Source organism: Eucalyptus grandis, chromosome 3 (assembly GCF_016545825.1).
Source record: "Eucalyptus grandis isolate ANBG69807.140 chromosome 3, ASM1654582v1, whole genome shotgun sequence".
In the NCBI taxonomy this organism is placed as follows: Eukaryota; Viridiplantae; Streptophyta; class Magnoliopsida; order Myrtales; family Myrtaceae; genus Eucalyptus; species Eucalyptus grandis.
In genome coordinates this window covers 12,965,739-12,991,429 of record NC_052614.1, presented here as the reverse complement: position 1 = coordinate 12,991,429, position 25,691 = coordinate 12,965,739, and the positions used below count along the sequence as shown (strand labels likewise).

General features: G+C 40.2%; 1 pseudogene; it reads left to right on the top strand.

Moving 5' to 3' along the window:
- Positions 1-986: 986 nt before the first annotated feature.
- On the top strand, positions 987-19,636 carry LOC104439069 (annotated as a pseudogene).
- The last annotated feature ends 6,055 nt before the right edge of the window (positions 19,637-25,691 follow it).

Here is a 25,691-nt window from a genome sequence, read left to right as displayed (position 1 = left end):
TTGTTCGCCTAGTAGCGCCACCGAAAACACCACTTCCCAACCGACTTGCACGTGTTAAACATGCAGTCGGCATTTATCGCTCAAGGATAGCGTTATGAAAACCTTATATTCGCGATGAGCTGGACGAGAAGAAACTCTCATGTTCGGTTCTGAGCATATTTTATTTCATAACAATTAAGGGCAATATAATCCTTACGTAAGGGCCATTCCATAAATCTTTACCGAATGTGATATTGATGGGTTCCTTTATTTAGAGCTTCCATTTGATTTCTCAAATTTTTTGCTCATGTGAATGGGGTTGTATGTGCAGTTGGTGAACCATGGAGTGTCGGATGAAGGGATGAGGATGACGAAGGAGAACGTGCGAGGTTTCTTCGAACTGCCCCACCATGAGAAGCGAAGTCAGCCCGGAGAGGCCCGGAAGTCTCAAGGTTACGGGCAGGCTTTTCGTGACCTACCACGAGCAGAAGCGGACTGAACGACATGATCTTCCTCAAATGCCATCCTCCGCATGCGAGAAATCTCGATCTATGGCCACGAAATCCACCCGAATTCAGGTCATACGGCTTCCATTCTTTTCGATTACGTTATGTCTATGCATTTCTAGTTAGCTGAATTAAGCAGATGTTGATTGCGAATGCTTAATCGATCGATCAGGATGGCACTGGAGAAATACGGCGAAGATATGAGGAAACTGGCAGAGGTGGTAGCGAAGTATATTGGAATGGCGTTGGGAATTCATGAAGAGGAACTGGACCTGTTGGCGAAAAGTTTCGGCGAAGGGTCGTGCCAGGTCAGGATGACTTACTACCCAGCGTGCCCGGAACCCGAGAGAGCAGAGGCATGACGCCGCATGCCGACGCCACGGGGATCACCCCGTTGACGGAGTGCGGCAACGTCGCTGGCCTTCAGGTCCTTAGAAAGGACAACCGCTGGGTCACGTTCCGCCTGTTCCCGGCACCATCGTCGTGAATTTAGGCCAAATCATGGAGGTTTACAGCAATGGCACGTATAGAGCACCCGATCACGGAGTGGTGGTGAACAAAGAGAAGGAGAGGGTGTCCATAGCAACCTTTTGCAATCCCAGCCCGTCTCTTCCGGTTGGACCTTCTCCACAGCTCCTCGCAGCCACCGGGCTCCCCCCTATCTTCCAAACCCTCTCCAGCTCTGAAGAATTTATGCAGCGCTTCTATAGCCGCAAGCTTCTTGATGCGGTTCCTTTCATTGACAGCCTCAAGCTGTAGACGCTGAACCTGATGTGTTCATCCTTTTCATCTTCTTCTTGGATCGTGGGTCGTGAAGATGCTTTGAGGTTGCTCCCCCTATCCCGACATTTCAATAAGACAAGAGAAGTTTCAGATTGCGGGAGGATCTCGAGTGAGGAGCTGAATTCCCATTGGGAACACGCCGCTCTAGGAAGCGCTTCCGTGGCCTTCTCGGTCTTCAATCTTAATCTGTGAACTTCTTTGCGTCTCTAGGTTAATATTAAATTTCATTTCGCTGTTTTCAACATTTCGTTGATTATATCTACCACGTCATCCGTAGGTCAAATCTATATTGTATTATCTTCGTCTGCATTCTACGTTCTCCTCGAAGTCTACGTGATGTTGTCGCCGGAGGGAGAGACGGTCAGCTTGTTTTCATACGTGCACTAGCGTAATAGCCCCAATTGACATTCCTCTTCATTTTCGGAACCAAATTATAAAAAATGAAAAATTACATCCCACCGCAATGTTGCCGGGAGAACACAGTTTGGCATCCTCGCCTTTCCAACGAATTGGTGGCGAGTCGCTGGTGATGTTGGCGCTATGGCAGGTCAGGCGATGGCAAAGGTGGTTTTTTCGGGGCGAAAATGCATTTTCCATTTCATTTAAGTAGATAAAGTGAAGGAACAATCCAAATGGGCTTCAACACACAAAACATCCAAAAGGGGCGTGGCGCGCGCGCGCTGCAAACCCAGCATTGAGGAAGAGCTCCGTGATATCTTGCTTTAGCGATCTAATCCGCTGCTTTATTTTGGGACCTAGAGCAGTGGGCTAAACATAAAAAGTCATACAAGAAAGCGTGGCCCGACAATCTTTGGCAAGTACTTCCAACATCCCAAGGAGTTTGGTCTTCACACGTGACTGACTGAACTAAAGAAAAATCGTCAGACTCCAGTTCCACAGAGACTTCTCTGCCCATGTTCTCTCTTCTCCAATCTTTCATAAAGCGCAAGCCTTCAAGCAGCGCAAGGGCTTCCGCATGAAGAGGCGATTGAGCCCGAATTAGACAAGCGAATCCTCCCGTGAGCTTCCCTGAGGCGTCTTGGCACACACCGGCGATTGCATAGTTTTTTTATTTATTTATTGGTCGAAGGTGATTGCACACTTAGTAGAGCCAAAAATGAAGGCTGCGTCCGGGGCTGGTTGCTGTTCTTGTAGCTTAGGGCGCGTTTAGTAACGTTTTTATTCCGATGAATAATTTTTGAATAGAAATAGTATTTTGTTTTCTATTCCCGGAAAAACTTATGAGTATAAGAACGCGCTTGGTAACTGCACAAAATTTCTACTCCCAAGAAAGAACCGCGTTTGGTAAAATTATATAATTTTGTTGTTTCTTTTAGTTTTATAATATTTTTATTATATTAACTTGATTTCTTGAAGTTCTCAGACCGTTGGAAGTCAACTATCAGTCACAAATGATAATTAGTCCAAAAAGTCCTTAACAAAATTCTGTCATCACAGGTATAACAAGCCACTCTAGGCATCTGTTCGAGCCGTCACTAATGGAACTCTGTGGGCTCTGAAGAGAGAAGATTTTCGAGAGATTCTTATGTCAGAATTTACCAATCTGTCATCATTGAAGTTGCTTAGGTCTGTGGATCTTCTATCGAGGTTAACCATATTGTAGCTTAGTCATGTTGCAGATTCTCTTTCTGAAGTCTCCTTCTCTGATGGGCAAACAATATTTGATATGGTAAAGATTGCTTTTGTTGCAGACTTATGTTCATCATGGCTGTGTCTGCTCTCTTCGTATGTCTCTGCTAAACTTCTTTTGTAGAATGAAGGTCCATCCGGGCTATATATCGTCCAGAAGGGACTAGTGAAGATCACTCTCAACCCTGAGATGATTAAGGGTCCTAATATCTGCAGTCTCAAATGTGATTATGTAGAGGATGAGGATAATCGAGAGAGCAGTCCAAAGATATCATTGGAGAAGAATGAAGCAAGTTATTTTGGTGAATGGGTGCTTCTTGGTGAAGAAGTTGGTTCAGTTAGTGCAGTTGCCATTGGTGATGTCAAATGTGCCATTTTGGCGAAGGAAAAGTTTGACTCTGTGGTGGGTCCTCTTGCAAAACTATCTCAGGATTATCAGAAGTGAGTTGTGAAATTATATTCGGCTGTCATATCTTGTTTTGGAAGTTCACTGATTCATATTAAATGAAAGGGGCATAACTTCTACGGGATAGAAACTGTCAATTTGAATTTATATATATCTTTATTTGTCTGATAAAATTCACTCCTTTTTCTGACAGTTGATATTCAATGATTCAGGGAAAGGGATCATACTCCAGACTTCATCAATGACACTACTGAAAATACCCATGTTTCTGCCTTAGATAAAGTTGACCTCTCTAGCTTGGTATGGAAATTGCTCCTCTCCTAAAAAAGTTAAGTAATTGATAGAAATTGTTTCTTAGATTATTCTTTTTTATCTATGTAGGAGTGGAAGAAGTGCTTGTACTCTACTGACTGCGGTGAGCTTGGGCTTGTACTTCTAAATGAATCAGGTTAGTGTGTTTGTCTACATTATGTCACGACTTCACTCTTTGGCTCTAGATGGCCCATGTCTTTAGTGTTGGTTTCCACTTTGTCCAGATTGACCAATATATGAGATCTTGAAAATTTTCATTAATGACATTGTGTAAACTTAAAAGTAACTGATAATTTTATCTTGTTCCAGAAAGTTTGCTTAGTTTAAAAAGATTTTCGAAGCAGAAGGTCAAACAACTTGGAAAGGAAGGACGAGTGTTAAGGGAAAAGAATTTGATGAAGAATATAAGCCCTTCAGCTTGTGTGCCACAAGTTTTATGCACTTTTGCTGATAGAAGAGAAGCTGGCATACTGCTAAATACCTGTCTTGCGTGTCCTTTGGCTTCGATACTACACACACCACTAGATGATCCATCTGCAAGGTTCTGCGCTCCATTGTAAATGCCTTGGAAGTGCTCCACAAGGTTGGCCGTTTCTTTAAAAACACCAGCTTCTATATTTTTATTTACTTCTTTCATATCCTAATTTGTTTATTGAAGTTGTCAAATATCATTTTCACTGTACTTTCTGTCTAATTTCAGAACGGTGTTCTCTACAGAGCTGTGTCTCCTGATGTTCTAATGCTGGACCAATCAGGATATATACAGGTTAGTGTTGTCAGCAAGTTTTTCTGGGGAAATTTTGCTCTTAAATTACCGGCTGAAGATAATCTCATGTTCTTTCATTAAAGGAGTGGTTTTGGAATTTTATTGCATTTTCGCATAGGTGGTAGACTTCAGATTTGGGAAGAAGTTGTCTGGTGAGAGAGCATTTACCATATGTGGAATGACGGACTATTTAGCACCAGAAGTTGTCCAGGGAAGAGGCCATGGTTTCCCTGCCGATTGGTACATACTTAACTTATATTAGGTCTTCAATAGATGCTCAATCTGGCCTGATAATCGGAATTTTGTGAAGAAGCCTCTTTTGATTTGGTTTTATTTGAATATTATTGATGCTTGTTGCGAACAATAGCACTCTACTCTTGCTGTTACTCAACTGAACCTCGCAGTGTTCGTGCCTGATGTGACACTGGGACTCTCTGGGCTGCCTAGTCTTGGATTTGGTATGCTTGTCCCACGTCGTTTTATTTGTTCAAAAGTTCATAATGGTCACAGTGGCATGGTGATTGCACAATGGAAGATGTCTCCAAGCTATCAAGTTATTCGACCAAAAAAGAAAAAGCTATCAAATTGAGCAGGATAGTTCAAATCTGAATACTACATACTTCATCCGATAAAATTTATAGCAGAATGATACCTTGATCTAATGAAGCTATAGGCAAATGTTTTGGCAAATTTAGTTCTATTGGCAATGAATTAAGTTATGATGGTGATTGCAGAACTCGAATGAGGAAGAGATTTCTCTTGATCTGTAGTTAAGGGAGGAAATATACAATTTGCACAGTTCTATTGCTGTGATATCCTGCCTTTCCAGTCATGATTTCAATTGGATAAGTTGGGCTTTTCATCGGCACGATTATAGTTTTTTTCTCGGAGTTGGCCATTCATGAGATAACTGAGACCTATCAGGTGAAGCCGTTAAGGGATTTTGAATGCAATAGACTTGATGATTCGGTCGGGAATCGACCGCTCGACCGTGCTAGTTTGCAAGGGTCATTGCGACACAATTAAAAATCGATCGAGATGGGGGATAGGTTGATTCGACTGAGATAGTGATCAAAGTGTGGGTGATTCCACCGATTGCAAAATTCTCTTCGAACGACACTAAACCGATTTTCTACTGTTTTGGGTACCCTTTGTTCGTATTTGAAATCTTGAGATTTTCACAGCTACCGAGAGTTTTCAATGTGTCGAATGGGTTCATTGTGGTTTGAAGAAAATCGACCATGGGTCAATTGCACTAAAAATTCTTGAGAGCTACCCGGTAGGTAAAGTTACACTAAAAGTGCGTTTGATTGAAAATAACTGCGAATTTGAATTTGATTTCAGAAATTTGAAGTTCGTCGTGTCATGAGTCATTCGAGAACGTTAACTCACCTTTTGATGAAATTCCGGTGCGTTCGGGATTTTTACGGAAAACCGGGTCGACGATACGGAAAATGAACGGAAATTCAGATTGGCCGATTTGAAGAGACTTTTGACATGGTGCAAGTGAATCGGTGAATGGAAGTCGTTTGGGCTTTTTCCGATTTCAAATTGGACCTCAATTGAATTTATTCGTCCAGAAAATTAGATACCGAGAAAAAAATCAAATGGAAGTTGGTTTCGAAGAAAATTCGTGGGATTAAAGGACCGTTTTCAATTGATTTCGAATGTTGTATAGCTTCAATCCAGCTTTCATCAATTAAAGCTTATTCTATACTTTTGGGTTCTTTTTCATAAATAAGAGCCACGGCGCTAGACTCTTCATGCTTTTTGGATCTTGTATGGATTCTTTCATCAATATTACCAATGATGAGTTCTTTGGGATGACTAGACTTGTGCTTCCAGTTGCTGGTTGGTCGACGATTGACCGCTGAACTTCTTCTTCGATTGATTCTTCAATATTCGTTCATTGTTATCCTTTTATAGTCCGAGCTGCAGGAAGTAGACTTTGTAGAGTCCGGAGTAGGTTCAAATTCTTTAGGTTGAGTTTGGATCGATTGATTTTGTAGAGTCTTGAAATTTGACATTCATTGACTCTTCCACTGATCGAGTCTTCTTGTTGTATACTCTGTAAGCTTTTTTGGATGTTGAATATCCAAGGAAGATTCATTCGTCGATTTTTCTTCAAATTTACCAATTCGATCATTTGCTTTTTCAAGACAAAACATTTGTAATCAAATACACGAAAATAAGAAACAATTGGCTTTTTCCTTTGAACAACTCATAGGGGTTTTCTCGAATAGGTCTTAAGAATATTCTGTTAATAATATAACAAGCTGTAGAAACTGCTTCAGCTAAAAAACGAGAAGAAATATTGCTTTCAATTAAAAGAGTTCTAGCCATTTCTTGCAAAGATCTATTCTTCATTTCCACAACTCCATTCTGTTTGGGAGTGTATGGAGAGGAGAACATATGCTGAAATCCAGATTCATCACAAAATTTAGCAAAGTCTTGATTTTCAAACTCACCTCCATGTCTGTTCGTATGCTTGAAATAACATACCCTTTCTCATTCTGTACTTTCTCGACAAACTTAGTAAAATGAGAGAAGGTTTCAAACTTACTTGCCAAAAAGTAGACCTAAGTAAATTGTGAATAATCATCCACTATTACTAGGTAATATCTCTTTCCACCAATGCTTTGAGTTCTAGTTGGTCCAAAGATATCCATATGTAGGAGCTGTAGCACACGATTAGTGGAAACTTGACTTATTAGTTTGAAAGAATTTCTTGATAGTGTTAGTACGAACACCTAGAGGGGGTGAATATGTGTAAAAACAAATTTTACGAGACTTAACAACTTAATTCGACTTTTATGAAAACCGAAGACTTAAGATATAGAAGATTTGCAATAATATATAAGACTGCGAATTAAGTAAAGAGATAAGGGAAAGAGAATTATATCACGGAGTTTATATTGGTTTGGCTTAAACGAAGTCTACGTCTACTCTCACTCACTGACAGTCCACCGACTGGATTTCACTATGAATCAAAAGAGATGTTACAGTTGCATGTCCTTGATTCCATAGTGTAGAGACTTTACTACACTTCCTCAAGGTCTCACAAGTATCTAGACACTCTTTTGAATGTAAGTTTACGCTCAACAAATGAACTAGTAAAGAACAATGAGCTTCAGACTTTGAAATTCTTCTATCCCGCACTCACTCAAATAACGAGAACGTCTTCCTTATATACTCCTCCATGCCTTCATAACTGTTGGCACCTTCCAAATGAGTTCTTCCAATTTACCCGTTGGATAGAATCAATTAGGAAGATCTGGAGTCACTTAAGGAAAATGAAGATAGCCCACCAATCCTGCTTGCCCATACAATCAGGATATAGGTTTCCATAAGTAGAACTTTCCAAGTATACTTTGCCAATCACCAGATCCATATTACTCGAATCATTTGCAATACAAATAGTGGATCTTACGATGCTATCTCCAGCAGTGAGATAATCTTCAACCAATCGAATCAAATCCTTAAAGATATACTCTCATCTGAATAAGACTTCTTTGTTGGTCTAAGAACTGTCAATGAGGGTAGATTTTAAATCTTGAGTTTGGCGGTCTTCAAAGTTTGATGGAAGGAAACGTTTTGTCAACTTCAAAACAGATAATGAAGTTTCCTCCAACATTTCTAACATGTTTCCCCAATACACATAGTGTGCATAAGTCAGATTTTTGGTACTTCAGGTTGGGTAGTCCACGAACAAGCTTCTTTGAAGAGATCTTAGTAATTTGCTTCATGTTGATATGGCCAAGCTTTCGATGCCAAAGATTTTCTTCATCTTGAATTGAAATTAGACATTGAGATCTTTCTGGATTGATATCTAAAAGATAGATATCCCATGTCTTCGCCCAGTAAAGGATTGTAAAAGATCTTCACTAGTTCCCGAAGATATTATTTCTTGAAAATTGATCTTGAATCTAGTGTCGCATAATTGGTTGATGCTGAGCAAGTTGTAGTTGAGTCCTTCCACTAAGGAGATGTTGTTGATTGTGAGACTTCCAATTTTTAAAGTTCCACATCCAACAATTTTTCCCTTGCTATTTCTGCCAAAAGAGACTTTTCCACCAATTACTTGCTTAAGTTTAATAAAGCAACTTGAATCTCCAGTTACATGCCTTGAACAGACACTATCCAAATACCATTTAACCTTTTTCTTAATAATGATCCGCAATAAAAAAAGAAACTCAAACTTTCTTTGGTACCCACACTTTCTTGGGTCTAGTAGAGTTAGTGTAATATATAATCTTTGCCCAATCCTTTTAATGTGCCTCTAAACCATATGACATTCTTTTTCAAAGTGTTCGAGTTGTTACACTTAGAACATCTAAGAGCACTTCAATCAACAGGTTTTACAAAGACTTTTTGAAAATGATTTCTATAAAAGGCTTTTGTAGGTCTTTATTTGATTCTTTCATTTACTTTTGGAAAATCAATTAGAGGACTGGTTTGAGAGAAGTCATTCCCACGCCCGATTTGTCAAAGTAAGGTCTTTGTACCGAAAAAATCTTTTCCAATTTCTCAAATCCTATAGAAAACCTTTTGAAATACTTGAAATATCAGTTTTCAAAAGTGTGTTTTCTTTTGAAAGTGAGTCTGTATTTTCTTTTAAAGTCATAAAAATTTTATCTAGATTTTCAAACTTTTCTTTCCACAAAATTTCCTGTTACTTGGTGTAGAATTATCCCTTTTTAGCTCGGAAATCCTCTTGAGAGAGGTTTTGAGATTAAGACACAATTCATCAATATATTTTGAGACCTTAATAGGAATTTAAAATTACTTACCTCGATTTCACTATCTGAATCTGAGTCTGTATTGATTTCGGAGTTTGAGTCTGATTCTGATTTTTCCATTAAACAAATATTGGCATAACATCATCACTCTCTTTGCATTCAGTATCACTCCAAGTTTCTACTTTGAGTGCCTTTCTGTATTTCTTAGCTTTTTCTTTCTTTTTCTTCACCAATGGACAGTTGGGTCTGATGTGTCCCTTTTTCTTGCATTCAACGCAAATCACATCTTTATTAGATTCATCATCCTCAGTGATTTGTTTTGAAATCTTTGAGAGCTTTGTTTCTTCCAATTGAATCTTCTTCCCTTTTTGTTCAATTTCCTGAACCTTATTATCATGAGAGCAAGTTCTTCATCGTCCATATCGTCTTCAGAGTCTGTAACATGAGAGTCGTCATTAGATTTTAAGGCAATAGACTTCTTACCTTTGGGATCTTCTTCTTCATTGATTTGCTCCACTTCATAGGACTGAAGTGTTCCAACCAATTTGTCAACGGAGAGTGGCATGATCCTTTGTGTTTAACTTATTGAAGTCTTTACGTGATTCCACTCTTTGGAAAGTCCACGCAACAATTTGTTAACCATCATGGGTCTTGAAATTGGTTGACCTTGATACTCAAGACCATTTACGACTTCTGTAAAATGGCTAAATATGTTAGTAATAGATTCTCCTAGCTTCATCTTGAAGACTTCATATTGATCAAGCAGAATATTGATTTTGGTTTCTTTCACTTGATCTGTTCATTCATATGTTATGTGTAGTCTATCCCGGACTTCTTTAACTGTTTCACAAGAAGAAATTCTGTTATATTCAGTAGGAGATAATGCACAATATAAGGAGTAGATTGCTTTTGCATCAAGAGCTTGTCCCTTGGTTATCTCTTTTTGAGTCATATCGCTAGCCTCTACAGCTTCTTTCCCCTTTTCTGAGACTGTTGTAGCTTTAGAAATGATTCTTTTGTCTACCACATCCCATTTGAGAGGATCTTTCGATCTTAGAAATGCTTTCATCTTGTTTTTTCATATGCTGTATTCCTTTCCATCGAAATACGGCGGTTTGGTGTTGCTTTGCCCTTCAACCAAACCTGGACCTAATATACTAGCCGTTGATCTTTAACTCTAAAGTAAAAATACTTCAATTAAATAAGTATACATGCTCTGATACCAATTGATAGTATTAGTAAGAACACCTAGAGGGGGGGTGAATAGGTGTAGAAACAAGTTTTATGAAACTCAACAACTTAATTCAACTTATATGAAAACAAAAGACTTAAGAAATAGAAGATTTGTAATCTAATATATAAGACTGTGAATTGAGTAAAGAGATAAGGGAAAGAGAATTGAAACACGATATTTTATAGTGGTTCGGCTTAGACCAAGCCTACATCCACTCTTTCGCACTGACAGCCCATCGGCTGGATTTCACTAAGAATCAAAAGAGATGTTACAGTCTCACGTCTTTGAGTCCACATCGTAGAGACTCTACTGCACTTCCTCAAGGTCTCACAAGTATCTAATCTCTCTTTTGAGTACAAATTTACGCTCAACAAATGAACGAGCAAAAAATAAGGAGCTTTAGACTTTGAAATTTATCTATCTTGCACACTCTCGAATAACTAGAGCGTCTTCCTTATATACTCCTTTATGCCTTCATAACTGTTGGCACCTTCCAAAGGAGTTCTTCCAATCTACCCGTTGGATATAATCAATTAGGGAGATCTCGAGTTACTTAAGGAAAATGAAGATAGCCCACCAATTCTGCTCGTCCATACAATTAGGATCTAGGTTTCTATAAGTAGAACCTTTCAAGTATACTTCGCCAATCAATGAATCTAAATTACTCAAATTAATTGCAATACGAATAGAAGATCTCAAGATGCTATCTCTAGCCGTGAGATAATCTTCAACCAACGAATCAAATCCTTAAAGATATACTCGCATCCTGGATAAGACTTCTTTGTCGGTCTAGAAACTATCAATGAGGGCATACTTTAAATCTGGCAAAAAGAACACTTAAAGTGCCATAACTTTACCCAAAGGGACACTTAAGTGCCATAACTTACGAAAGGTACACTTAAGTGCCACATTTTAAGAAAAGTGGGACACCTGAGTGCCATCTCCGGCAAAGCTAGCCGGAAATCATACGTGGCATTAAAATATTAATATCTCTTGCCGATGTGTCTCGCCGGAGAGCTGAGTCAGCTCGAATTCACCCCAAACGACGTCATTTCGGGTGTTCACCCAAAATAGAGCCCTTAAATCAGTGAAGACGCCGTCGTCTTCCCCATTTACCCTAAATCTAAAACCCTAAATCGGGCAAAAAATGCCATTGAAGCGCTGGAGCCCTAATCCCGCACCCTAATTCGATTTGCCCCAAATTCTACCACCGAAAATCGGAAATGGAGAGCAGGACTTTCAACAGCGGCTCAAATTTCTCTTGCCGAAGCGAAGGAGAAGGCGAGTGTTTATGTTTTTGTGGGTTACCAAGTCCAAAAAGAACATCATGAACTCAAACGAATTCCGGGAGAAGATTCTATGGATGTGCCCAATACAGAGAAGGCTCCAAATGCAAATACTTCAAATGGGTTGATGCGAAATTCTCTTACCGAGCCATAGAGGTGATATTGGACCTACTTGATGGATGTCATCAACCTCCATCTATGCTTGTGGACGACTTGGACGGTGTTGACTCAATGCAAGCTCAAGCTCAAGCTCAAGCATCTTTACGTTAACCATTTGAAGAACGAAGTTTCGAAAATGAAAATTGAACGGAAGTGTTACCAAGCGTTTATTGTGTTGCTATTTCTTTGTCTATCCTACTTTATGATGAAATGTAAAGTACTGGAAGATGAGAAGAAATTTCTCCGACTGCCATAGTTGTAAATGTGTGGAGAAATGTACTTGTTTTGAATGAATAAATGAATGATTTCGATAGTTTTTGCTTATTCTCAAATATAAATCAGTGATGATGGAATGTATACTAGGTCGATGTGTTATGGTGACTATTTTACTTGAATTGAATGCAAACCAGCAGCAAATGTGTAAACCAGCAGCTTCTCTATTTTGCTGCAAACCACCATATACATAGAATAGACACGAGTGATTACTCAAGTGCTATAAATTGTATCTAGTGATCACTTAAGTGCCAGTCGTGATAGAAAAAGAGTCATTTAAGTGTCAAGTTATTATTAAAAGGATCACTTAAGTGCCACTTGTTGTTAAAAGTGAACACTTAAGTGCTAGGATTTTTAGAATGTGATCAGTTAAGTGCCATTTTTTTGTACACATCGGCTACTACCAGCCACCACCACTGGCCACCACCACTGGCCACCACTGGCCACCATCTCCAGCCATCATCACCACCAGGCATCAAGCATCCACTTGAGCCACCACCAGCCACCACTATGCTGGTGGTATGTTGCTGCATAAGTTGCAAGTGTAAGGTGTCTTACACCAACTTGCACCAGCACTACCTAGTGCAAGCTATGCATATTGCACATACATCTTACACCAAGTGCAGCAAAAATCTCCAACCCAACCCACCACCACCAGGCTTTTCACCAGCAGCCACCACCAGCCACACGAGCACCCCAGTCCCACCACATATCCACCACTAGGCTTCACCAGCCGCCACCACCAGCCACACGAGCACCCTAGTCACCACCACATATCCACCACTAGGCTTCACCAGCCGCCGCCACCAGCCACACGAGCACCCCAATCACCACCACATATCCACCACCAAGCTTCACCGGCCGCCACCACCAGCCATACGAGCACCCCAGTCACCACCACATATCCACCACCAGAAGTAGCAATAAGTAAAAGAAAAAACAAAATCAAAAAAAGAAAAAGAAAAATGCATGCGAAAAATGATAAGCAACAACTGTTCCATTGATTTTGAACATCTGTCTCACAAACTCAATGACAAATGAAGTCTCACAAACTCAACTAACTCAATGACAAACTATTATAAAAAAAAGAAAAACAAACATCCACAGATGTTTACAATTGACTCCTCAGCCCCACAAACCATATCACATCCCATTTCATCAATCAATATGCACAATGCCTCATGTTCGTGCTCGTTTTGATGGACTTCGCACTTGATTCATAATCCTTGCACTTTTTCTAACTGGACGTGAGACTTCTTCTTCAACTGTCTTGGGATGTGTTGAGTCTCATGGAGCCACAATTGTCCTAGGCCGAACCGATTCGAAGGAGCAGAATCGTTGTAGGTGAACCGATTCGGATGGACCGCAACCGGGTTCTTCTTACTCTTCTTTCTTGTTGGTGTAGGCAATGTCTTCTTTGTTGGCGCAGCCGTTGATTCTTGAGTTCGACCTTGAGAGATAAGAACCTCTGAACTTCTCCCAGGCTTTAAAAAGAAAACTCAATTATCAACAAAAGTTTGCACTATAAATTAAATTAAATGCAGCCTATAAAACTTACATTAAAAATAACTGTTCCAGAACGGTCATCTGTATAAAGGCCATAACCATATTGTTTTAGCCTCTTCCCAAGAGCCCCTCTTGTTCGAAGGGGAGCATCACTTTCAGGAACTTGTGATTGGTTGCCTTTTCTTCTCGCATGTGATTTTTTCGGCTCTTATGGCTGTTCAGCTATAGAAGGGGCTTCTTTGGCCAATTCTTCAGCTATACGTCTTGTAGATGGCCTTCTTATAGGTGGCTCTTGATTTGGCTTTCTTCTAGTTGTTTTTCTAGTTATGCCTTCAGCTTCAGTGATACCTTCGGTAGGCTTTGGTGGTGGCCCTTGTGATGACCCTTCTAGTGGCTTTTGTGATGACCTTGGTGATGGATCTTGTGGTGGCCCTTTAGTTAGGCCCTCTATTAGCAGCTGAGCTCTAGCTTGCCTTCTTTGAACCTGAGAAAAAGGCAAAGGACATCATAAATATAACATCAGGCCATATTAGAACATAAATGAAAAGTGAACTCAACTCATTTAACTGACCGGGTATTTTTTTTTTCTATTGCTGCTGAAGAATAGTCGACTTAACCGGCCCTCCAGTTGCTTTAGACAATCCTGCAACTGGCTGTTTTCCACCTTCGGTTCTTTGAACAGGCCCTTCATTTTCAGGTATAGCAGGGGCTTCGGCCAATTCTTCACGTGTCACCATGACCCGACAAAGACAAAAACATTACATACATGTCACTTATATCTATGTACATATTCATAACAAACCCTAAAGCAACGTAAACACAATTGTCATGACTTACTGGGTTTATTGTCGTTGATTGAAGAACAATCGACTCACTTCGCCTTTCTGTTTTTCCTTCTCCAACTGTCCCTTCACTAGGCCTTTCGGCTGGCCTCAATTGTTCCTACTGCTTCTTTAATTGACAACCCTTAATATTGTGCCTTGCTATGTGGCAAAAAGAGCACTTTATCGGTACACCCATCCTATTCATCCTACGGTGACATGAGTCCTCTCCTTCCGTCATTTTTCTTTTTTTCTTTGGTCTTCCCATTCTCTTCTTTAGTGGCAAAGGTTGAGGTGCTTTGTGATCTGTTGGCTCCCAGAACTTGCTACTTCTAATTGGCTGCGACATGAATTGATACGAAGCAAGATATTTCGGTTTCTTGTACCAATCATCAAGGTAGTCTTCTGTGTTGTGGCCCTTCAATTGAATTGCACATATGGCATGTGTACAAGGAATTCCACTAAGTTGCCATGCTCTACATGAACACTTCATCGTACCTAAATGGACAACATACTTATCGGAACCCTTCATTATCTCATATCCTTCATCCCCATTCCAAATGGGATGACAATACTTACTTGCAGCAAGGTTGTCATCCAATTTCTTAGCAATCCTAGGACCATATTGCTTAGTCCATTTTGCCCTGTCATCTCTTTGTCTGTGTAGCCGAGTCATGACCAAAACCCGTATGTCTTCAAGCATCGAGATAATTGGTTTACATCTGGCATCTATTATCCTCCCATTGAATGCTTCGCAGATGTTGTTATCAATGTTATCGCACTTGAATTCCTCGCTGAAGAACGCCCTACACCAATGCTTCAGGTCTGTTTGGAACAGTGCATCATAACCATCCTTTGTCAATTGAAGCATCTCTTCTTTGGCTATTCTAAAGTCAGCTATATTCGTGCTCTTTGCTAGCTGCCAAAATTGTGACTGCAACTTGTCCCCTTTATAGGTCTTTGCCCAATTTGCGTATATGTGCCACGCACACATTCGATGTTCAGCCTAAGGCAACAGCTCAGCTATTGCTGGAACAAGTCCCTGCAATAATTGAAAATATTAAAAATGTAAGCAAATGACATGTTGATATCAAAAAGCAAACAAGTGACCAAATTTTTTAAAAAGCAAACATTACCTTTTGTTGGTCGCTCATGAACGCCCACCCTACCCCATTTGTTATCTCCAAATCAGTCATCAAATTTTTGAGGAACCAAGACCAGTTGTCCTTGTTCTCTACCTTTACAACAGCCCAAGCCAGGGGAAACATTTGGTTGTTGCATCTCTTCCAATTGCAGCTAGCAATTCTCTCTTGCACAAGCCCTTCAAAAAATACCCGTCCAATCCTATAATCCGTCTACAACCAGATAAAAAACCTCGTTTGCATGCATCGAAACAAACATAGAATTTATCGAACTTCGTCCCAATATCAGGAAGTGGTCTCTCCACGACCTCTATATACACTCTACTTCCAGGATTTTGCAGCCTACACTCCCAAGCATAGTCCCACAACTGTCCATATTCACTGCTGTACTAACCAATGAGTATCTTCATCACCATTTGCTTCAATCTTTTACATTGATTCCTGGATATATTGATGCCTACCTGCTCCTTCACCAACATCCTAAACTGAGTAGTATTCATCTGAGGCATCAGCTTAATCAATTCAAAGAAGTGTTTCGATAACCATGCACTTGTTACCCTTTTATTCTCAAAATTAATGGAACAAGTATGTTCCTCTTGGTAGGCTCTAATTTGGAAAGATCCAATTCTCCTAACAAATGCGCCATAGATCGTCCATGGACAATTTTGCTGCGAACACCTAGCTCTTACAAAGGTCTTAGTGTTTCTAATGAAGTCAATGTTCCTTTGTGCAGCAATGGAGATCTTTAGTATATCTTCCCTAAATTGTTTCGCATCATGAAATTTCATGCCTCCCGACAAAGTAGGAGAGGCAACGGATGGATCATAAGAAGGAAACTTACTTTTCATTTTCCTTCTATGCACAGGTCCTTCATCTTCTTCAAGCTTATCCTGGGAAGTAGCATTCTCGACGCTTTCTTCATAGTCAGTCTCCCCGCCAGCAGCACCAGCATCTGTAGGGCCTTCGGGTCTGTTTGGAACTTCATCGGCTACTTGCAAAGCTGCAAACTTAGCTGTCAAAAAATCCCTTCGCTGTATTCTTGACTGTACAAGCTCCTCGTCGTTGTCATCACTTATAAAATTTTCAGCAGGCAACCCTCCATCATCATCATTAGTTGATTCAGCAACTTCCCAATCTAATCCAGAGATTGTGACATCACCTATGTCATCATCACTTTGGTGAACTGCATCTGCGCTTCTCTCATGTCCATTATATCTATCCTGCCCTCCTTCGACCCTAACGTTAGTACTACCTTGAATACCATCTCCTTCTTGTCCTACTCCGGCGCTCTCTCCATCATCATCTTCATCCTCACTTTCACCATTGTACTCAACAAATATTTTTACCTCTTTACCATGAAGATAATGGTATAGAACATCCCTAAGACCATTATCATCTTCTAAGCATCTCAAACCCTCTCTTAAGTCTTTCCCAGGAATACAATACAGCAGCTTCTGAACTTTACAAGGCAAATAAGTATTTATATCTCTAAGAAATCCTATATAAGATGCCTTCTTTATATCCACAAAGATGGTGCCCTCATTTCCACCCTCATACTCCCACTCATCCTCCCCAATCACAAATTCCCCATCATAGCAAACTATAACAGCGACAAAATCCTTGTCATGCGCCATTACTGCACCAAGAACAAGAAAAAGAATCATTAGTTTTTGGGACCACTAGACAATTGCACATGGGAGTCCCCACACTCTCATGGACTTTAGTAAATTGAGCTCCCCACACTGACAATATCCCCCTACATGACAGCCAAAAAAGAGGTCGGCACTTTAATTATTTGCCTTCCCTTCCCTTAAAATATTAACCAAAAACAGAGGTCCCCACAACAATCACGGCCCAAGCAATTTTGTCTACTGTACTGAACGTGCGATGTGAGAGAATGTACATCAACTTAAGCAAATCAAAGCATAGTATACTCTGACATCAACTTAATCAAATCATAGCCACTGACTCCTACAAATTTCTTTAAAAGTTTAAACTAAAATTAGAACAACTAAACTTGGAAGCATTTTATGTCGCTAAAGCTAAAGAAAAACAAAGAGAAATCACAGCAGGATTATGTTCTCATTCAAGATTTTAGATTGATAAACATACCCTATACAACAATCACAGCAGGGTTTTGGATTGATAAACATACCCTATATAGCAATCACAGCAGGGTGGTTCAAGGACATACCCTATACAACCTCACAAACAGGGTGGTTCAAGGACATACCATATACACTCTCACAAGCAGGGTGGTTCAAGAACTTAGTTTTCTTCTCAGAATGGCATTGGTCACCTGCTTTACTAGGATGCTCTTAAGGAGATGTATAGACAGTGATCTAACAATCAAAACATACTCTGACATTGGCTTGAAAGACAAATTCACCAAAATAATGAGAAATCTGGTCTCTTTGTGTAATGTCAGCAAGTTTCAGTTGAAGTGTATCAACACAAATTCCATCAGAGCTGTAATAAAATAATCGAGCAAGCCCTAATTAAATAATCGAGCCATAATTAAATAATGGAGCCCTAATTTCATCACAGGGGAGGGGGAGAAGGGGCCAAACCTGGACGACTGATGATGGTGAGCGGTGATGACGACCAAGGATGGTGAGCGGTGAGCAGCGACGGCAACCAACAACGACGACTGACGACGGTGACCGATGACCAGCTCTGGGCGTGAACGGTGACGGAGAGAAGGGCCTGTGATCTACTGTGAACGCGGACGGCGAGGAACGGCGTTTAGGTCAACCAGCCCTAATTAAATAATCGAGTGAGCCCTAATTAAATAATCAAGCCCTAATTAAATAATGGAGCCCTAATTTCATCATAGGGGGAGAAGGGGCCGAACTGGACGAGCGACGATGGTGAGCGGTGAGCGGCGATGGCGACCAACAGCGGCGACTGACGACGGTGACCGATGACTAGCTCTGGGCGTGAACGGTGACGGAGAGAAGGCCCTGAGATCGATAGTCAACGCGGATGGGGAGGAACAACGTTTAGGTCATTGCACAATGACCTAAACGACGTCGTTTTTGTCATCCATGTCGGAATTTTTTTTTTAAAACATTTGCCACAACAGTAAAAGAAGTCGCCGAAAATTGCCGGAAAATGCCACGTATGCATTTTGGCCGGATTTTGGCTGGATTGGCACTCAAGTGATCCCTTTTGCTCCGATTTTGGTACTTAAGTGTATCTTTCGTAAGTTATGGCACTTAAGTGTCCATTTAGGCAAAGTTAAGGCACTTGAGGGGTCCACACGTCCTTTAAATCTTGAGTTTGGAGGTCTTTAGACTTTGATAGAAGGAAACGTTTTGTCAACTTCAAAACAGGTAAGGAAGTTTTCTCCAACAAATTGGACATGTCTTTAGAAGATAATTCTGGAAGTGCTCATGCCTTATTTTATTGCGTGGGTGACGGAGGTCAAGGTTTCTTATGTAGTTGAGGTCTACTTTAGTAATGCAGGTGCAGACTAGACCGACTTTTTCGTTCCATGTTGCTTTGAAGTTGCCTTTGCAGCATCCTGAATATACGTTGTTATGCATGCAGGTGGGCTTTGGGAGTCTTGATCTATTTTATGCTGCACGGTGAAATGCCTTTTGGTTCGTGGAGAGAAAGTGAGCTGGACACATTTGCAAAGATTGCGAAAGGCCAGATATCTTTTCCTGAGACTTTTTGCCCATAAGCCGTTGATCTCATCAGAAAGGTTTTCTTCAAAATACCTGGCTACCTGCGTCTCTTCTTGCCCCTCTCCCCTCTCCTTACCTCTCCAAAACCATGGCTAATATGAATGTGATCAAAAGATTGACAATTTCTTCTTCCCAGTTACTTGATGTCGATGAGAATACACGACTGGGAAGCCAAGGTCCCAACTCTGTCAAAAGTCATTTATGGTTTGACACTATTGATTGGGAGGGGATTGCAGCCCACCGTTTTCCTGTTCCTCATGAGATCACCTCCCGTATTACGCAACATTCTGGTAATAACATTGAGGACCGGACTGTTTTTCATGTTTCGCCTTCTAGAGATGTGGATGAGCTCAATACTCCTGAATGGCTTGGCGACTGGTAGTCATTAAGTGGATTCTGGATTTGTGCAACCTTTCTGGAGGTTCTCGTTTTTGCTCCTGATTCGAGTGCAGGAACTGACACAAAGGAAGGCAAGGGAAATTACGAGGGACAAATACGACCGATCTTGTTTGATATCTCGGTGACATGGGAACAACATCGAAGCAACCAATTTTTTTTTGGGACCGTTCTGCTGCTGCTAGCATTTTGCTGTTCAAGCAGCTCGAGGCATTTGTCAGTTGATAAAGTCGTTCACTAGTTTCAGCTCCCCCCATCCCAGTGTATATCTTCCAGTACTGTAAATACACATACGTGTAAATGTAAATATAAGCAGATTTAGATGACATATCAGTTTTGCGGAATGCACCTCGGCAGCTGATGAGTAGATTTTGCGATCTACTGTATCCATCATTACTTTCGTAGGAAGTTTAATCTGCTGTTCTTTTGTTAACTATAGAGTGATGGATAAGCTTAAAGCGATCATGCAGTTATCTTTGCATTCATAGTCGATTGCTTGTAGCCGCTTGTTGCGAGTGTTTCTACAACTAGAGGAGCTTCATTGTCACGCTTCAGGGGTACGTTGGGTTTCTGATTCAATGTGAATCTAGTCTCACTCTAGCAATTATTGCATGCATATTAGTACGGTCGTTATGTCTCTGTATATTTCATTTTAGAGTAATTACCACATATCTTTGTATCATCGTATGCACTTCTTTCAGATCCTCCCCTGATGACCCCAGGAATTAGCATTCTGGTTAAAAGACCTTGTAGCCATACTTAAGGACAGTTCCGTAGGTTTGCCATTTTAAAAACAAGCTAAGAAATCCATGCCGATACGTCATTTCCAATGCAAAAGCACTTGGGAATTGGGATGTCGCTCCAGGAACCTAACGCAAGATCGAACTAGATTGACATGCAATATTATCTGAACTTGCCCCACCTTACGATTTTATTATTTTGACAAATCACATACAAAACCCTCGTGTCTAGTCTTCCACGTTTGTTAATCATTTAAGTTGTTTAGTTTTCCTTAGCAATTATCAACAAAAGGTACCATGATATAAACTTACCTTCTTCGTGAATTTTGTCCAATGTGATATGTGTATGATTGCATATAAAAAAAAATTTGACTACACAAAGTTGAATAATCTTTCGACAAAAGTGAACTCTCAACATCTTCATCGATTGTCTTCTCTTCTGGGGCCTTTTGGGCTCCTCATTCGCTACAGCCTACAGGTACTAACCAAGTCTATACAGTATTGAAACATGGTCAATGGATTGGCTGCGGTAACATGTCTGCACGATTATACGTCGTGTATACTTATCTCCAAGGAAGCATTTCCTTGTGAATTAATATCATATATGAATTGGTACCTGACATCAATGTACATTAGATTTTTGATCAAATGATTTAAGTTTGATAATACAACTAAGAAGGGGTGAATAGGCCATTTAAAAAAACTTTGAACACTTCTCGTGGAATAATTCAAGTTTAACTTTGAAAAGACGCGAAAACAAATTGATAATAGCAACAAGAACTCTACAACAGAGATAGTCACAAATAGATAATTCCATAGTTCCCTTAACAGCGAGAGAAGATGGCATTAACAGTGCGAGCTTTGGAGCTCCGGCGAGTCTAGTGCAGCAGACTCCAGCGGAACCCTTGACGAGTCGAACATCCCCACTCGGATCCGAACCACACCGGAGCTCCTCCACAGCGACAATATTAGTCACGGTCGCACTGCTCAGTGAAGTCAACGAGGTCAACAGTTTGCGGTGCCCAACTTTGTCACCTTGCAGATTTTTTTTTTACCAACTAACTGCACTCTTATCGTCGCAAGTTTAGTTCAATTGTTGAGCATCTTCAATTCGTGGCCGCATATTCTTTAGCCAGTTGAGCACCATTGAGCCACCTCACCGTGAGCCTCACCGAGCACCGCCATGTTGAGTTGTGAATAGCAATTCGAAGATCCGAATTTGGAAGCTACTATTTGAATTAGGTAAAAATCTTATCTAATTTGATTTCAGAATATTTAGTTTTCTTATTTGAAATATCATTGATGCATGTGATTGAAAGTTCCTGACGTATTGTTTTATCCACAATCTCAAGTAGTCTTTTAAGTTAGGATTGTACCTTTATTTCACAAGGTGTATACAATTGACGATCTGATTTTTAGTTCAAAATATGACTCGCAATCGCATAGAAAAATCATAAATCTGATCTCACGCCCGATATTTGATTTGTAATTTTGTTAAAAATTGACTAACCTAATCTCATGCGTGAGATACGATTCGTCAATTTATTTCAAAAATTAGATGGGTATCGATCATATTTTGCCCGATTTGCTACTGTGTTGTTTTTTTGATGCATTTGCTTGAATTGATTTTGCTTCTGTAAAAGAAAACCCCAAAAAAATAATAAACATATTTGAGTTGGATTAGGTTTATGCTAGAATATTGCTTGTTCTAGGATATAGGAAATTTATTTATTCCGAATTTTCAAAAAAAAAATACCAAAAAAATTAATTTAGGATGTTAAATTTTCTTTTCATTAATTTAAATTGCATGTTTAATTATTGGGCAATTTTAATTTCCACTTTTATAAAAAGTAAAAGAAAAAAGAAAACATAAAAATATCATTCGTGGGTCACCTAAAATTAGGTCATCCCTTGCACGTCATCTAGTCATTGGATGTTTAGGATCATTTGAGTACATGACATATTAGGATAGTTGCATTTAATATTTTCCTGTTATTAGATTATGTTAAATAATTAATCACGTGTGACATATAGTTTGCGTAATGGTTGCGTGTTACTTGTCATTTTTGTTAAGCATTTTTTTACGTTATTGCATTGCATTGCACATAGATTAAGTTTAATTTAATTAAGTGAAAAAAAAAGAGTGATTGCGTGGTAATTATAAATTATATTTAGGTTGTAGATGTGATTTTTTAACTAACATTGCAGATATGGCATGAGGTAAGTATTTCCTTCCTATGGTCACAATTTATTTACTGTTTTGCTTTATTGAGTATTAAATAATAGTTGCGAACGTACTTAATCACCTCACATTTTAGGAGTACTTTAAAATTAATGCAAGCTGCTTACAATTTTTTTTTTTTTTGAAATAAAAGAGAAAATGTACTGAAAGAATGTAACTTAGCGTAATCAAATCCCCGAACTCATTTAATCTTTGGTTCGTGGAAGTGAAGTAGTTCTCTTGTTACTTTATTTGGTTTCTAATTGACCTATCAAAAATAGATTAATGACAACTTTTAATTGAGAAAAATCATTCATATGTTAAGAATCTAAACCTAAGTCACGAATTGATATGGATTTTGGAGAGTTCAAACTAAGTTTAGACTTAGGTCTCGTTTGGTTGAGTATTTGCAAGGGGCTTTGGGCCTCCAAAGCGCCTTAGGGAAAATACAAAGCGTTTGGTAAGCATTTTTTAAGCTTCTTTGGCCATGCAGGTAAGTTTATGAAGGGCTGTCTACACTCAATAAACGAGTCTATAATCAATTAACATACTGCAATACAGATCAGGTTTGCGTGCTAAGTTAACATTGTTGTGCTAGGCCAAAATACTAAAGTCAACGGCTAAGAGATGTTGCTGATATTTCTTTTATAAAACAGTACTTTGCGCAATTTCTTCTGACTGAATTGTGACTAATGGCAGCAGAATACTGATCAAAATTTGACTATCCTTTCGTTCGATGAGCGATCATCCTCTCAGTCAATTCAAGAACTCAGGTGGAAGAGATCAAACAGCAGAAGGAACAGAGAAGAGGCAAAGACGGAGGAGAAGGAGGAAGAGGTGAACTTGAACTGGACGTTGCCAGTGTCGAGTGTGCTAAAGCTGGTGAGGTAGTGACAGCCGGATGCTGTGCCCCCCAGGTACCTCCGCGACGACATAGTAATGGCTGGTCACCATCGAGAGTTGTCGTAGGGCTTGCCCTGCATTGATCTGGGGAAGCTGATGGATCCTCCTTCTCGATCCACTGAGCTCTACAACCTTCACTCTGCCTGTCGTCAATGGGGTCTTTTCCTAGTACAATTTCTACTTGATCATTAGCTTAAACATATGTAGTCTTCTGTTTGTTTGCTGTTACAATACCCACTCTTTTTATTTCATACTCTCAAACTTGACTTATTTTACTAGTGGGGTAGTAAAATACCTGATCCCAGGCCCAGATGTAGGAGAGGGTTGCAAGGGGTCGCCAGCAACCCTGCTGGCCATTGCTGTCGCCCCACCAGCGATGGGGGCAACGGCCAAAGGTGGTAGGGCTGTTTGTTTGTTTGTTTTTTTTTTTAATATATCTTTTTTTTTTTAAATCTAATTTAACTTTAATTTAGGTTGAAATTGTCTTAGGATGAAAATGCCCTCGATTGGCCGAAGTATCTAGTTGACCCCCGAGTTGATGAAGTTAGGTCATTCTTTAAAATAACCATGGCCACTTCAAGCCCTTACATGAAAAAATGAGAATATTTCAGGTTTTTATTTAGAATAAGATTCACTTCAGACATTTATTTATTTTTGTCTAAGTGAGTATGTCAAGTTAGTGAGTCATTTCATGCATTTGAAATGGTTATTAATTTAGAATCCATTGAGATGATCTCACGGAAACATGATCGGCATCATTTCATTGATTGGCACTATCTTGGTGTATGACACGAACCATTGTCATTGAAAAATAGAAGGATCACGATACTATCTCCATGGGAGTGAAGTTTAAGTTGGAAAAGCATAAGATTGTGATGTTGCGGTGCATTGGAATAATTGAATATTAAATTACGTTTTCATCTAACAGCTTAAGATATTAAAATAGTCGGTTGTAGCCCTACAAAATTTGACATGGTGAATGTGCAGTTAGTGAACCGTGGAGTGTTGGATGAAGGGATGAGGATGATGAAGGAGAACGTGCAAGGGTTCTTCGATCTGCCCCACCACAAGAAGCAAAAGTCAGCCTAGAAACCCGGAAGTCTCGAAGGTTACGGGCAGGCTTTCGTCACCTCTCACGACCAGAAGCTGCAGTGGAACGACATGATCTTCCTCAAATGCCATCCTGCTCATGCGAGAAATCTCGATCTGTGGCCAAAAAATCCCCCGGAATTCAGGTCATTCGGTTTCCATCCTTTCCGTTTATGTCATGTTTGTGCACTTCGAGGTGGCTAAATTAGACGATGTTAATTGTGAATGCTTAATCGATCAGGATAGCACTGGAGAAATACAGCGAAGATATGAGGAAGCTGGCAGCGGAAGTAGTGAAGTATATTGGAATGGCGTTGGGGATTCATGAAGGCGGGTGGATCTGTTGACGAAAAGTTTCGGAGAAGGGAAATACGAGGTCAGGATGAATTGCTACCCAGCATGCCCGGAACCTGAGAGAGTAATAGGCCTGTTGCCACATGCCGACATCTCGGGGATCACCCTGTTGACGGAGTGCGGCAACATCCCTGGCCTTCAGGTCCTTAGCAAGGACAACTGCTGGGTCACGGTTCCACCCGTTCGGGCGGCATCGTCGTGAATTTAGGTCAAATCATGGAGGTTTACAGCAATGGCACGTACAGAGCGCCGGATCACAGAGCAGTGGTGAAGAAAGAGAAGGAAAGGGTGTCCATAGCAACCTTTTGCTATCCTAGCCTGTCTCTTCCGGTCGGACCTTCTCCACAGCTCCTCGCAGCCACCGGACTCCCCCCTATCTACCAAACCCTCTCGAACTCTGGAGAATTCCTATAGTGCTTCTTAAGCCACAAGCTTGATGATGCGGTTCCTTTCATCGACACTCTCAAGCTGTAGACACCAAACCGATGTGTTCGTCGTTTTCATCTTCTTCTTGTACTATGAGTCGTGAAGATGCTTTCAGGTTGCTCTCCCTATCCTGGCATTTCAATAAGACGGTAGAAGTTTCAGCTTGCAGGAGGATCTGAGTGAGGAGCTGAATTCCCGTCAGGAAGACGCCGCTCTAGGAAGCATTTCGGTGGCCTTTTCCGATCTTCAATCTTAATCTGTAAACTTCTTTGCATCTCTATGTTAACATTAACTTTCATTTCGCTGTT